The sequence below is a fragment of the Amblyraja radiata genome, chromosome 34 (genome assembly GCF_010909765.2).
Source record: "Amblyraja radiata isolate CabotCenter1 chromosome 34, sAmbRad1.1.pri, whole genome shotgun sequence".
In the NCBI taxonomy this organism is placed as follows: domain Eukaryota; kingdom Metazoa; phylum Chordata; class Chondrichthyes; order Rajiformes; family Rajidae; genus Amblyraja; species Amblyraja radiata.
The window spans coordinates 5988404-6000437 of record NC_045989.1 but is presented as its reverse complement, the minus strand read 5'-3'; positions in this window follow the sequence as shown (position 1 = coordinate 6000437).

Sequence of the window (12034 nt, the reverse complement as noted above, 5' to 3'; positions counted from 1 at the left end):
TGATCATCCAACTCAGTATCCTGTACCTGCCTTCTCTCCATAACCCCCTGATCCCTTTAGCCACAAGGGACACATCTAACTCCCTCTTAAATATAGCCAATGAACTGGCCTCAACTACCTTCTGTGGCAGAGAATTCCAGAGATTCACCACTCTCTGTGTAAAAAATGATTTTCTCATCTCAGTCCTAAAAGATTTCCCCTTTATCCTTAAACTGTGACCCCTTGTTCTGGACTTCCCCAACATCGGGAACAATCTTCCTGCATCTAGCCTGTCCAACCCCTTTAGAATTTTCTAAGTTTCTATAAGATCCCCCCTCAATCTTCTAAATTCTAGCGAGTACAAGCCGAGTCTATCCAGTCTTTCTTCATATGAAAGTCCTGACATCCCAGGAATCAGTCTGGTGAACCTTCTCTGTACTCCCTCTATGTCAAGAATGTCCTTCCTCAGATTAGGAGACCAAAACTGTACGCAATACTCCAGGTGTGGTCTCACCAAGACCCTGTACAACTGCAGTAGAATCTCCCTGCTCCTATACTCAAATCCTTTTGCTATGAAAGCTAACATACCATTCGCTTTCCACATTGTATCTCTAAAGCCTAAAAATCTAAAAATCCAAAAAAGAAATCTCTGCAGCTCGGAAGCAGCTCCTTGCCCATGCCACCCAAGTTGGTATTCTGGGCTAGTCGCACTTGGCCCATTGTCTCCTAAACCCTCTACATTCTCTGTGATTCATCCCAAACTATTGATTTGAAGTCTGCTAGTTTCGCAAAATTAATTTCTCCAGTGCTGATCCAGTTTTTTTAGGGAACGACACCTTGCCATTAATAACTGCACCCAGCGTGGCACAAGGGAATCGGTATTAACTGGTTCAAACACAGTTGAGTCTGGGGTTTTCTGGGAGAGATTCGCCTATCAACCTCCAATCTAAAAGCAAAACCCGCAGATGCAGTGAATAAGCACGAGAACCAAATTGCTGGAAATACTCAGCAAATCTGCCAGCATCTGTGGAGAAAAAAAAATAACAATACTGCTATAACATTTTTCACCAGAACTCCCAATCTGGACAAGCATGGTGCTGATTTAATATCCATCACTTTTGTGAGCTGAGAAAAGACATGGGTTTAACACTCATGCAAAGATGGATGTCAGTGTTCCGTTTCGGGACATGTGACAATAAAACACTATTGACTCGTGAACACCTCTTAAACATCTTTGCAAGAGTAATAGACAGATCAGGTAGATGACCCAGTGTAGGGGAATCAAGGACAGGAGGACTAAGGTATAGGGAAAGATTGAAAAGGAACCTGAGGGACAGCAGAGGGTACATGGACCTAGCTGCCAGAGGGAATAGTTGAGGCAGAAACTATAACATTTAAAAGATATTTAGACAGGTACATTGATAGGAAAGGTTTAGAGGCATACGGGCCAAACGTGGGCATGTGGAACTAGTGTAGATGGGGCTCATAGGTTGGCCTGGGCAAGTTGGGCCGAAGGGCCTGTTTCCATGGCGTATGATTCCAATCATTCACAACCTCCAATATTTCTACGTTGTTTTGTCCGGCATTTTTACAAATTTCAATTTTTACAGAAATAGTTTCTGAAAGACACCACAGAATCCAAGCTTATAATATTATAATCCAAGAGATGTCAGAAATGGCTATGCTAACTGTATACCTGGACATTTGAACCGTCCTTTTGCTAATCCCTAACATTGTTATTAGGAAACCAGTTCACTGCAAAATTCATTTGGACAAAAATAATGACAGAAGATTGGGTCAGAAAGTGCTCCAGAAAAATCTTTTTTAAATTAAAGCACGGTGGATTAGCAATAGGGCTACTGCCTTACAACGCCAGACACCCGGGTTTGATTCTGACTACGGGCGCTGTCTGTACGGGGTTTGTACGTTCTCCCCATGACCTGCGCGGGTTTTCTCCGAGATCTTCGGTTTCCTCCCACACTCCAAAGTTGTACAGGTTTGTAGGTTAATTGACTTGGTGTAAGTGTAAAAATTGTCCCTAGTGTGCGTAGGAAAGTGTGCGGACATCGCTGGTCAGTGCGGACTCAGTGGGCGAAGGACTTGTTTCCGCGCTGTACAGTATATCTAAATTAAACGAAACTAAAAATTTACTCGAGGAATATAATAAAATAGTGGTGGTTCAGGAATCATGTTATTGCTTATATTATATAATAAAATTATATTTTAATCCTTCTGGGTCAATAACTAGGATACAGACACTCACTGTATCTTGGATGTGGAGAGAATGTTTCCACTAGTGGAAGAGTCTAGGATTAGAGGCCATAGCCTCAGAATTTTAGTTTAGTTTAGTTAAGAGATTCAGCGCGGGAACAGGCCCTTCAGCCCACCGGGTCCGCGCCGACCAGCAAGCCACTATCCGCTAAGCCACTAACACTATCCTACACACACTAGGGACAATTTTACATTCATACCAAGCCAATTAACCTACAAACCTGTACGTCTTTGGAGTGTGGGGGGTAAACCGAAGATCTCAGAGAAAACCCACGCAGGTCACAGGGAGAACGAGCAAACTCCGTACAGACAGCACCCGTAGCTAGGATCGAACCCGGGTCTCTGGCGCTGTAAGCGTTGTAAGGCAGCAACTCTACCGCTGCGCCACCGTGCCACCCCTGTATTAAAGTACAATTAAAGGGCGTTCTTTTGGGAATGAGATGAGGAGAAATTTCTTCAGTCAGAGTGTGGTGAATCTGTGGAATTCAAAGTCAATGGATATATATATATATGGCAGAGATAGGTAGATTCTGGATTAGCACAGGTGTCAGAGGTTATGGGGAGAAGGCAGGAGAATGGGGTTAGGAGGGAGAACTAGATCAGCTATGATTGAATGGCGGAGTAGACTTGATGGGCCGAATGGTCATGACTGACCATGGGAGATGCATCCTAGTTATTGGCTGCTTGCTCCAAACCTCGACTAGAGCAGCAGGTGATGTGTGGTCGGATGCAAGCCTGGGCGATGTCATATGGAGGACAGGCTGTTGCCCAGGCAGCACGTCCCCCCTCTCCACGTCGCTGATCGATCCAAAGGAACAGCAGGGCCGTTACAGTTGGCACCAGCGCTGCTGCAGGAGCTGCCAGAGCGAGGTTGTAGACAACGACGAACTGCCTTAGGGGCTCCGGCTCCGGATTTTCTTGAGGTTTACTCCTGGAGCCTTTTCCATGACTGGATATGGCCACAAGGCAGTGGAGGTTTTAAATCAGAGTTTTCCCTCTCCTAGACGGACTGCCTTCCCAGGCTCAAGAGCCCCATCTGCCCAAGACTCATGAGGGCGGGAGCTTCCTGTGCAGGTCTATAGCACCTACCCACTGCTCTCTAAACTAAACTAAACTAAACTAAACTAAACTAAACTAAACTGCCACATTCCATGTCCCTACTTTTAGGCTTTGTCTGCAGTTGGTTCCCTGTCACCCCATTAGCACAATTCATATCCCTATTTACTAGTTATAAGTCCTCACTATTCTTGCCCCTGCAGTATTGGCATCACATTGATGTGGATTACCTGGGTCATTATTACATTGCTCTCTGTAGGGTTTTGCTGTACACTTTGGCTCCCCCACTTCCTCCATGTTGAAGGCTACCCCACGACAGAAGGGAGATGAGTTGTACAGTTTGATAGCCACGGGGAAGAAGGATCTCCTGTGGCGTTCTGTGCTGCATCTTGGTGGAACCAGTCTGTTGCTGAAGGTGCTCCTCAGGTTGACCAGTGTGTCATGGAAGGGGTGAGTTGTATTGTCCAGGATGCTCTGCAGTTTGAGGAGCATCCTCCGCTCCAAGACCACCTCCCATGAACCCAACTCCACCCCCAGGACGGAGACAGCCTTTCTGATGAGTTTATTGATCTTATTGGCGTCCCCGGCCTTTGCCCTGCACGTCCAGCAGAGGGCAGCGAAGAAGGTGGCTATATCAAGTTCAAGTTCAAGTTCAAGTGAGTTTATTGTCATGTGTCCCTGTATAGGACAATGAAATTCTTGCTTTGCTTAAGCACACAGAAAATAGTAGGCATTTACTACAAAACAGATAGATGTGTCCATATACCATGATATAAATATATACACACATGAATAAATAAACTGGTAGTGCAAATAACAGAAAGTGGTTGCTAATAATCAGAGTTTTGTCCGAGCCAGGTTTAATAGCCTGATGGCTGAGGGGAAGTTTGATGGTTATGATGGCTCTATAATTGAGATGGGTGATCGATAGTTGGCATGGACTCTGTGGACCAAAGGTCCTGTTTCTATGCTGTATCTTTTGATCAAAAAACAAAATTAAAACTGGGAACAAAATTAGTTCAATTAACCCTTTTCCATTCCAGACGGACAAAAGTATCCTAAACAAATATTTACTCTGCACCAATCTAAAATGGCACTGCTATAGTCAACAGCTCTTCCTGAGTCTGGTGAGTAAAATCTCTAACCAGGTTATTACAACGTACTGCAGATAACATCTCTTTCCAAATCAGCCACACTTGATCCATTTCAGACTTAATAAGGATTCCTCGAGTCACACAGCATAGAAACAGGCCCTTCGGTCCAACTTGGCCATGCCGATCAAGATGGCCCATCTACACTAGTCCCACATGCCTGCCTTTGGTCCATATCCCTCTAAACTTTTCCTATCCATGTACCAATCCAAATGTCTCTTAAATTGTATTATTATGGCTAAATTACTGCACTAATAATACAGAACCAGGAGCTATTGAGCTTTATTCCAATCCCCACTCTAATGGTGATGCAAATTTAGTTAATTGACATTATTTAGAATATACAGTTAATTAATGAAAAGAAATATCACTGGTTGCTAATGGAAACAGCTCTTGTAGCATTGGAGCGCTATACTCTGTCTAATTCATTCCATTGAATGCAGAGTAATGAATATTGAGGGTAGAATGTGAAGTGGATGTGGAGAGGATGTTTCCACTAGTAGGAGAGTCTAGGATCAAAGGGCACAGCATCAGAATTAAAGGACGTTCTTTGTGGAAGGAGATGAGGAGAATTTCTTTAGTCAGAGGGTGGTGAATCTGTGGAATTCTTTGCCACAGAAGGCAATGGAGGCCAAGTTAATGGATATATTTAAGAGAGATAGATAGATTCTTGATTAGTACGGGTGTCGGGGGTTATGGTGGAAAAGACAGGAGAATGGATTTAGGGGGGAGAGATAGATCAGCCATGATTGAATGGCAGAGTAGACTTGATGGGCCGAATGGCCTAATTCTACTCCAATCATTTATGATCTTATGATCTTATGCATCAACAGTGGCTATTCAAACTCACCATATCTATGATAGATACAAAATGCTGGAGTAACCTAGTGGGTCAGGCAGCATCTCTACAGAAAAGGAACGGGTGACACTTGGGTCAGAAGCTCTCTTCGATAGAAGTGGCTGCTGGTGGGGGGAGCTGGAGTCAAGGAAAGGCCAGAACAAATCAGGACCAGCAACAGATGACCTCAGGAAGGGTGGAGTCCATAATGGCCCATTGTTGGCTGGGAAAGATGAGCTGACGAGAAGGAAGACAAGAATGCGAATGGTGGTGTACAGGAAACTCAGCGGGTCAGGCAGCATTTCAGGAGAAACGGAATAGGTGACTTTTCGGGTCAAGACCCTTCTGACCCCGCTGAGTTACTCCAGTTTTTTGTGTCGATCTTCGATGCTAACTGTAGAACTGGTAGGACAATGATTAAGAAAGAACTGCAGATGCTGGAAAAATCGAAGGTAGACAAAAATGCTGGAGAAACCTAGCGGGTGAGGCAGCATCTATGGTAGGACAATGATGGTGAGAGAGGCAGGGAAGAGAGGCGAAGGAATACAGGAATTACTTGAAATGTTTTTTATTGGCACTATCGGAAAAGAGCTACCCAGTCTAATCCCCCCTTGGACGATGTCCCTGCAGGTCACAGATCTTCCTCTGTGCTATTTTTGCTTCTTTCCCTTTCTAACAATCAGTTCCATATCCCTGTCATCAACTGGATGAAAATATGTTATCTCAGCTTTTAGTATTAGAGTTCTAGCATGGAAACAGGCCCTTCGACCCACCAAGTCCCACTCCGATCATCGATCACCCGTTCGAACCAGCTCCATGTTATCCCACTTTCTCACCCACATCGACATGTTGAGGGCATTTGATTTTGCTGAGGCCCGACTAACCTACAAACCCGCACGTCTTTGGAAGGTGGGTGGAAACCAGAGCACCCTGGAAAAACCCACACGGTCACAGGGAGAAGGTGCAAACTCCACACAGACAGCACCTGAGGTCGTGATCAAACCTGGGCCTCTGGCGCAGTGAGGCAGCAGCTCTACCAGCTGCACTTCTGTGCCTCCCTCGTTCTTTCAGCAATAAAATGACCTCTCCACATTTGTATGCTCTGGAAAATATAATTCCTTTCAATCTCCTGCACTTTTTGGGGTAGATTTAAATTGAACCTGAGTCTTCTAGCTTCTGTTCACTGTATGTTCATTCGCTCTCCATCCCCTGGGTCGTGCATGGATAAAGGCTCTCCTTTGTCCTCTGTTCTCTGCTGAATGTAAACACAGCTCCCAGCATACCAAGTTTTCAATAAACGTATTTATTGAATACGTCTTTAATAAATAACATTGGAACAAATTGAAAAGCCTATTGCCCATAGCTTTTCGTTTGAATAGTGTTTTATGCGGGGCATACTTTAATACAAGGGACTAAACTCCAGCATTGAATTTGTCCATCCCAAAATGTCTCCGTCTCTCTCCATCCTAAAATGTCCATGTTGCCAGAGGTTCATACGTTCCTGGAGCATAATTAGACCATTCAGCTCATCAAGTCTACTCTGCCATTCAATTGTGGCTGATCTATCTTTCCCTCTCAACCCCATTCTCCTGCCTGCTCCCCATAACCACTGACACCCGGACTGATCAACAATCTGTCTATCTCCGCCTTAACAATATCCATTGACTTGGCCTCCATAGTCTTCTGTGGCAAAGCATTCCACAGATTCACCACCCTCTGAGTAAAGAAATTCCTTCTTATCTCCTTGCTAATGGTACACCCTTTTAATCTGAGGCTATGGCCTCTGTTCCTAGACTCTTCTACTAATGGAAACATCCTCTCCACATCTACTCTATCCAATCCTTTCACTAATCGGTAAGTTTCAATGAGGATCCCCCTCATCCTAAACTCTAGTAAGCTGAGGCCCAGTGCCATCTAAAACTCATCATACGCTAACTCAATCATTCCCGGGATCATGCTACATATCTGGAGAGGAACATCTGTTCGCTGGTCGATCCAGACGTGCAAGGGATAGCGACAGCTGGAGGCCCTGCGGCAGCCTGGGGCTTGCCTGGATCGGACGCCGCTCGTAAGACCTAGAGTCTTTGAACTGGACTTTGAAAATGGCTCCAAAACCTGACGCCTCGCGTACAGTCTCAGTGGACTATTTCTGTACACGTTGCTAGTCGGGCTTTATGCTTGAGTGTGGTAATACTTCACTCAACTGTATGTAAGGAATGACAATAAAGCACCTTTGACCATTGATCACCCATCAGCTGTATAAATACATCCACAGGAGCCTTTTCTGTATTTCACCTCCATCTTCTCCTTTCTCCACCCAAACATGCATAGCTCATGTAGTGACATGTCTTCAACAATCTTCCACTACTTTGTGCAAGTGTTTATTCTCCAAGCATAGAAACATAGAAACATAGAAAATAGGTGCAGGAGTAGGCCATTCGGCCCTTCGAGCCTGCACCGCCATTCAATATGATCATGGCTGATCATCCAACTCAGTATCCTGTACCTGCCTTCTCTCCATACCCCCTGATCCCTTTAGCCACAAGGGCCACATCTAACTCCCTCTTAAATATAGCCAATGAACTGGCCTCAACTACCTTTTGTGGCAGAGAATTCCACAGATTCACCACTCTCTGTGTGAAAAATGTTTTTCTCATCTCGGTCCTAAAAGATTTCCCCCTTATCCTTAAACTGTGAGCCCTTGTTCTGGACTTCCCCAACATCGGGAACAATCTTCCTGCATCTAGCCTGTCCAACCCCTTAAGAATTTTGTACGTTTCTATAAGATCCCCCCTCAATCTTCTAAATTCTAGCGTGTACAAGCCGAGTCTATCCAGTCTTTCTTCATATGAAAGTCCTGACATCCCAGGATGTCAGGATCTTCTTCTTCTTCTTCTTCTCCTTATCGAGTCCACACACAAGGTTAGAAGTTGTTCAGCCAGAGTTGAACACACTTCTCGGCATCTGCATACAATGGTGTCTGTTTTGTCGCTTCTTGTGCTTCTTGTGCGTGGTGATGGAAAGATTGGTGGAGATAGAGATTGGTGATCGACGCGAACGCTCTTTCCTTGACCCCATTCTACAAGCATGAATGTTGGTATTGTTAAGACTTTAGAGGCCAATCATGTCCGCAGAGAACCAGCATTTTCTACCAACAGAGAACCAGCATGGTACCAATGATGGGCGGCACGGTGGTAGAGCTGCCGCCTCACAGCACCAGAGACCCAAGTTTGATCCTGACCGCGGGCGGGTGCTGAGTGTGTGGAGTTGGCACGTTCTCCCTGTGACCACATGGGTTTTCTCCAGTTTCCTCCTTTTAATTGGCCTCTGCAAATTGCCCCGAGTGTGTAGGGAGTGGATGGGAAAGTGAGATAACACAGAACGAGTGTGAACGGGTGATCGATGGCCGGCGTGGACTCGATGGGCTGAAGGGCCCACTTCCATGCTGTAATCAGTCAATTGGAATCTCAAGCAATCTTTCCACCATCTCATGCCAAAGGTGTTTGAGATCTTCATGCACTGCCACCCCCCATTCCCACATATCAATGACCATTCTGTGTGTTCAAGAACGAACAGCAGATGCTGGAAAATCTAAGAGACAAAAATGCTGGAGAAACTCAGAAGGTGAGGCAGCATCTATGGAGCGAATGCATAGGTGACTTTTAGACCCTGTTAAAGGTGAGAATTCAATAAGCTTCATGTTTCCAGAGCTCAAGACCTGAGCTGTAACGAGAGGACACTCACAACTATCAATTTGCAACTATCTAATCCTTTTGTCTCACACCCCACATGTGTCCATCTCTAGCCTTTGTCCAACCGTCTGCCTATTAACCCCTCCCTCGCCAGTATTCACCTTTGACCTTCTTCAAATCACTTTCCCTTGCAACCGCAAGAGATGCTACACTTGTCGCTTTACCTCCCCCCTCGACTCCATTCAAGGACCCAAGCAGTCGCTCCAGGTGCGACAGAGGTTCACCTGCACCTCCTCCAACCTCATCTATTGCATCCGCTGCTCTAGATGTCAGCTGATCTACATCGGTGAGACCAAGCGTAGGCTTGGCGATCGTTTCTCCGAACACCTCAACTCGGTCCGCAATAACCAATCTGATCTCCCGGTGGCTCAGCACCTCAACTCCCCCTTTCATTCCGAATCCAACCTTTCTGCCCTGGGCCTCCTCCATTGCCAGATGTGAGCACCACCGTAAATTGGAGGAGCAGCACCTCATATTCCGCATGGGCAGTTTACACCCCAGCGGCTTGAACATTGACTTCTCCAATTTCCGGTAGCCCTTACTGTCTTCTCCCCTTCTCAGCTCTCCCTCAACCCTCTGGCTCCTCCTCTTCCTTTCTTCTTCCCGCCCCCCCCCCCCCCCCCACATCAGTCTGAAGAAGGGTTTTGGCCCGAAACGTTGCCTATTTCCTTCGCTCCATAGACGCTGCCGCACCCGCTGAGTTTCTCCAAAACATTTGTCAACCTTCACCTTTGACCTGCCAAGCTTTGTCCTGCCCCTCCACTCTTACTTTCTTTCCTCCCACGCCTGCAATAAGCCAGAAGAACGGTTCAGACGTGAAACGTCACCTACCCATGTTCTCCACAGATGCTGCCTGACCTGCCGAGTTACTCCAGCTTTTTGTGACATGCCATTGAGACACAAGTGGAAATCATAATCTCACGGCTGCCAGGCACAAGTTGGTGCTTTATTTAAGCGCAGTGCAGTGGCGCAGCAGGTAGGTCTGCTGGCTCGCAGCGCAAGTGACCCGGGTACCATCTTGACCTCGGTGCTGTCTGTGTTGAGTTCGCACGTTTCTCCCGGTGACCGCGTGGGTTTCCTCAGGGTGTTCCCGTTTCCTCCCACGTCCCAAAGACGTGCGGGTTTGTAGGTTAACTGGCCTCTGTAAAGTGTCCCTAGTGTGTAGGGAGTGGATGTGAAAGTGGGATAGCATAGGACGGGAGTGAGCGGGTGGTGGGCTCGGTGGGCCGAAGGGCCTGCTTCCGTGCAACTGTAGAGCCACGAGAAGCGCTGGATCTCCACTCACTGGCACAACAACCATGCAAGGGCCAGCTTCATGGGCACGGTGGCGCAGCGGTAGAGTTGCTGCCTCACAGCGTAAAAGACCCGGGTTCGATCCTGACTACAGGTGCTGTGCTGTCTGTACGGAGTTTGTACGTTTGTCCGAGATCTTCCGTTTCCACGCACACTACAAAGACGTATAGGTTTGTAGGTTAATCGGCATTGGTATAAGTGTAAATTGTCCCTAGTGTGTGTAGGGAAGTGTACGGGGATCGCTGGTCAGTGCGGACTCGGCAGGTCGAAGGGTCTGTTTCCGTGCTATATCTAAACTAAACTGTGCGAGGGCCAGCACGAAATGGAAAGGAATGGCCAGCTTCACCTGCAACACAGACCTCGAACTACCGCATGCTGTCGGAATCTCAGAAAGCCGCCCATCACCCCTTCATCTGCTGCAGGAATTTAAACTGGAGACACCAGGAATAAAAGCACAGTCGGAGCTCTTTCCCTGTGGAGTTCCCTGTGGCCGCGGGCACTGGATGTTTCAGAGATGTGGAATAGTGACACCAGGTCCCCGGCATCACGGTGATAGCAGGCTGAATTTCAGATTAATTCCAGCATTGCAGCAAATACTGAATAAAAACCACAAAACAACTTGGAATATTTAGCATGAATGGATTTTCAAATCCACGTTTATACAAATATGCAGAATTTCATTTGGCAAATTATTACACGGAGACACAGTGTTTCCAAAAGTGCTGTATCCCCACACTGTACTGGGACCGTTCCCACTGCACGCACACTGTACTGGGGCCGTTCCCACTGCACCCACACTGTACTGGGACCGTTCCCATTGCACCCGCACTGTACTGGGACCGTTCCCATTGCACCCACACTGTACTGGGACCGTTCCCACTGCACCCACACTGTACTGGGACCGTTCCCACTGCACCCACACTGTACTGGGACCGTTCCCACTGCACGCACACTGTACTGGGACCGTTCCCATTGCACCCACACTGTACTGGGACCGTTCCCACTGCACCCGCACTGTACTGGGACCGTTCCCACTGCACCCACACTGTACTGGGACCATTCCCACTGCACCCGCACTGTGCTGGGACCGTTCCCATTGCTTCCCACTCTGTGCTGGGAAAGATTCCCACTGTTCCCCATTCTCTGCTGAGACAGTCCTCATGTTCCCCACTCTGTACTGGGACAGTTCCCACTGCTCCCCATTCTGTGCTGGGATATTCCTCATACACCCAACATCGTGTACTGGGACCATCCCCACTGTTCACCAGCCTGTGCTGGGACTGTTTCCAACTGCCCACACTGTGCAGGGACTGTCCTACTGTTCCCCATTCTGTTCTGGGACCATACCCACTGCCTCCCACTCTCTGCTGGAACTGTCCCCATTGCCTCCCACTCTGTACTGGGACCATTCCCACTGCTCCCACAGGTCTCCACGCTGTCAGGTTGGGATTGTGGAGACTGGTGAAACGTTAGTTGGGATTCCCTCTTCCGATTGCCATTTCTTATCTCCGCTGGAAGCCGCCCAAGTGAAGGGGCTTCATTCAGGTCAAGGCCAGGAGGTAATATTACAATCTGTAATGGGCATTTCTGCATTACAGCACGCTCAGCCCAAGCATCCAAATAGATTTGAGCTACAATATATTCTGCTGTGAACTAATAATATGTAATAAAATATCTTTAAAACATGATTTAAA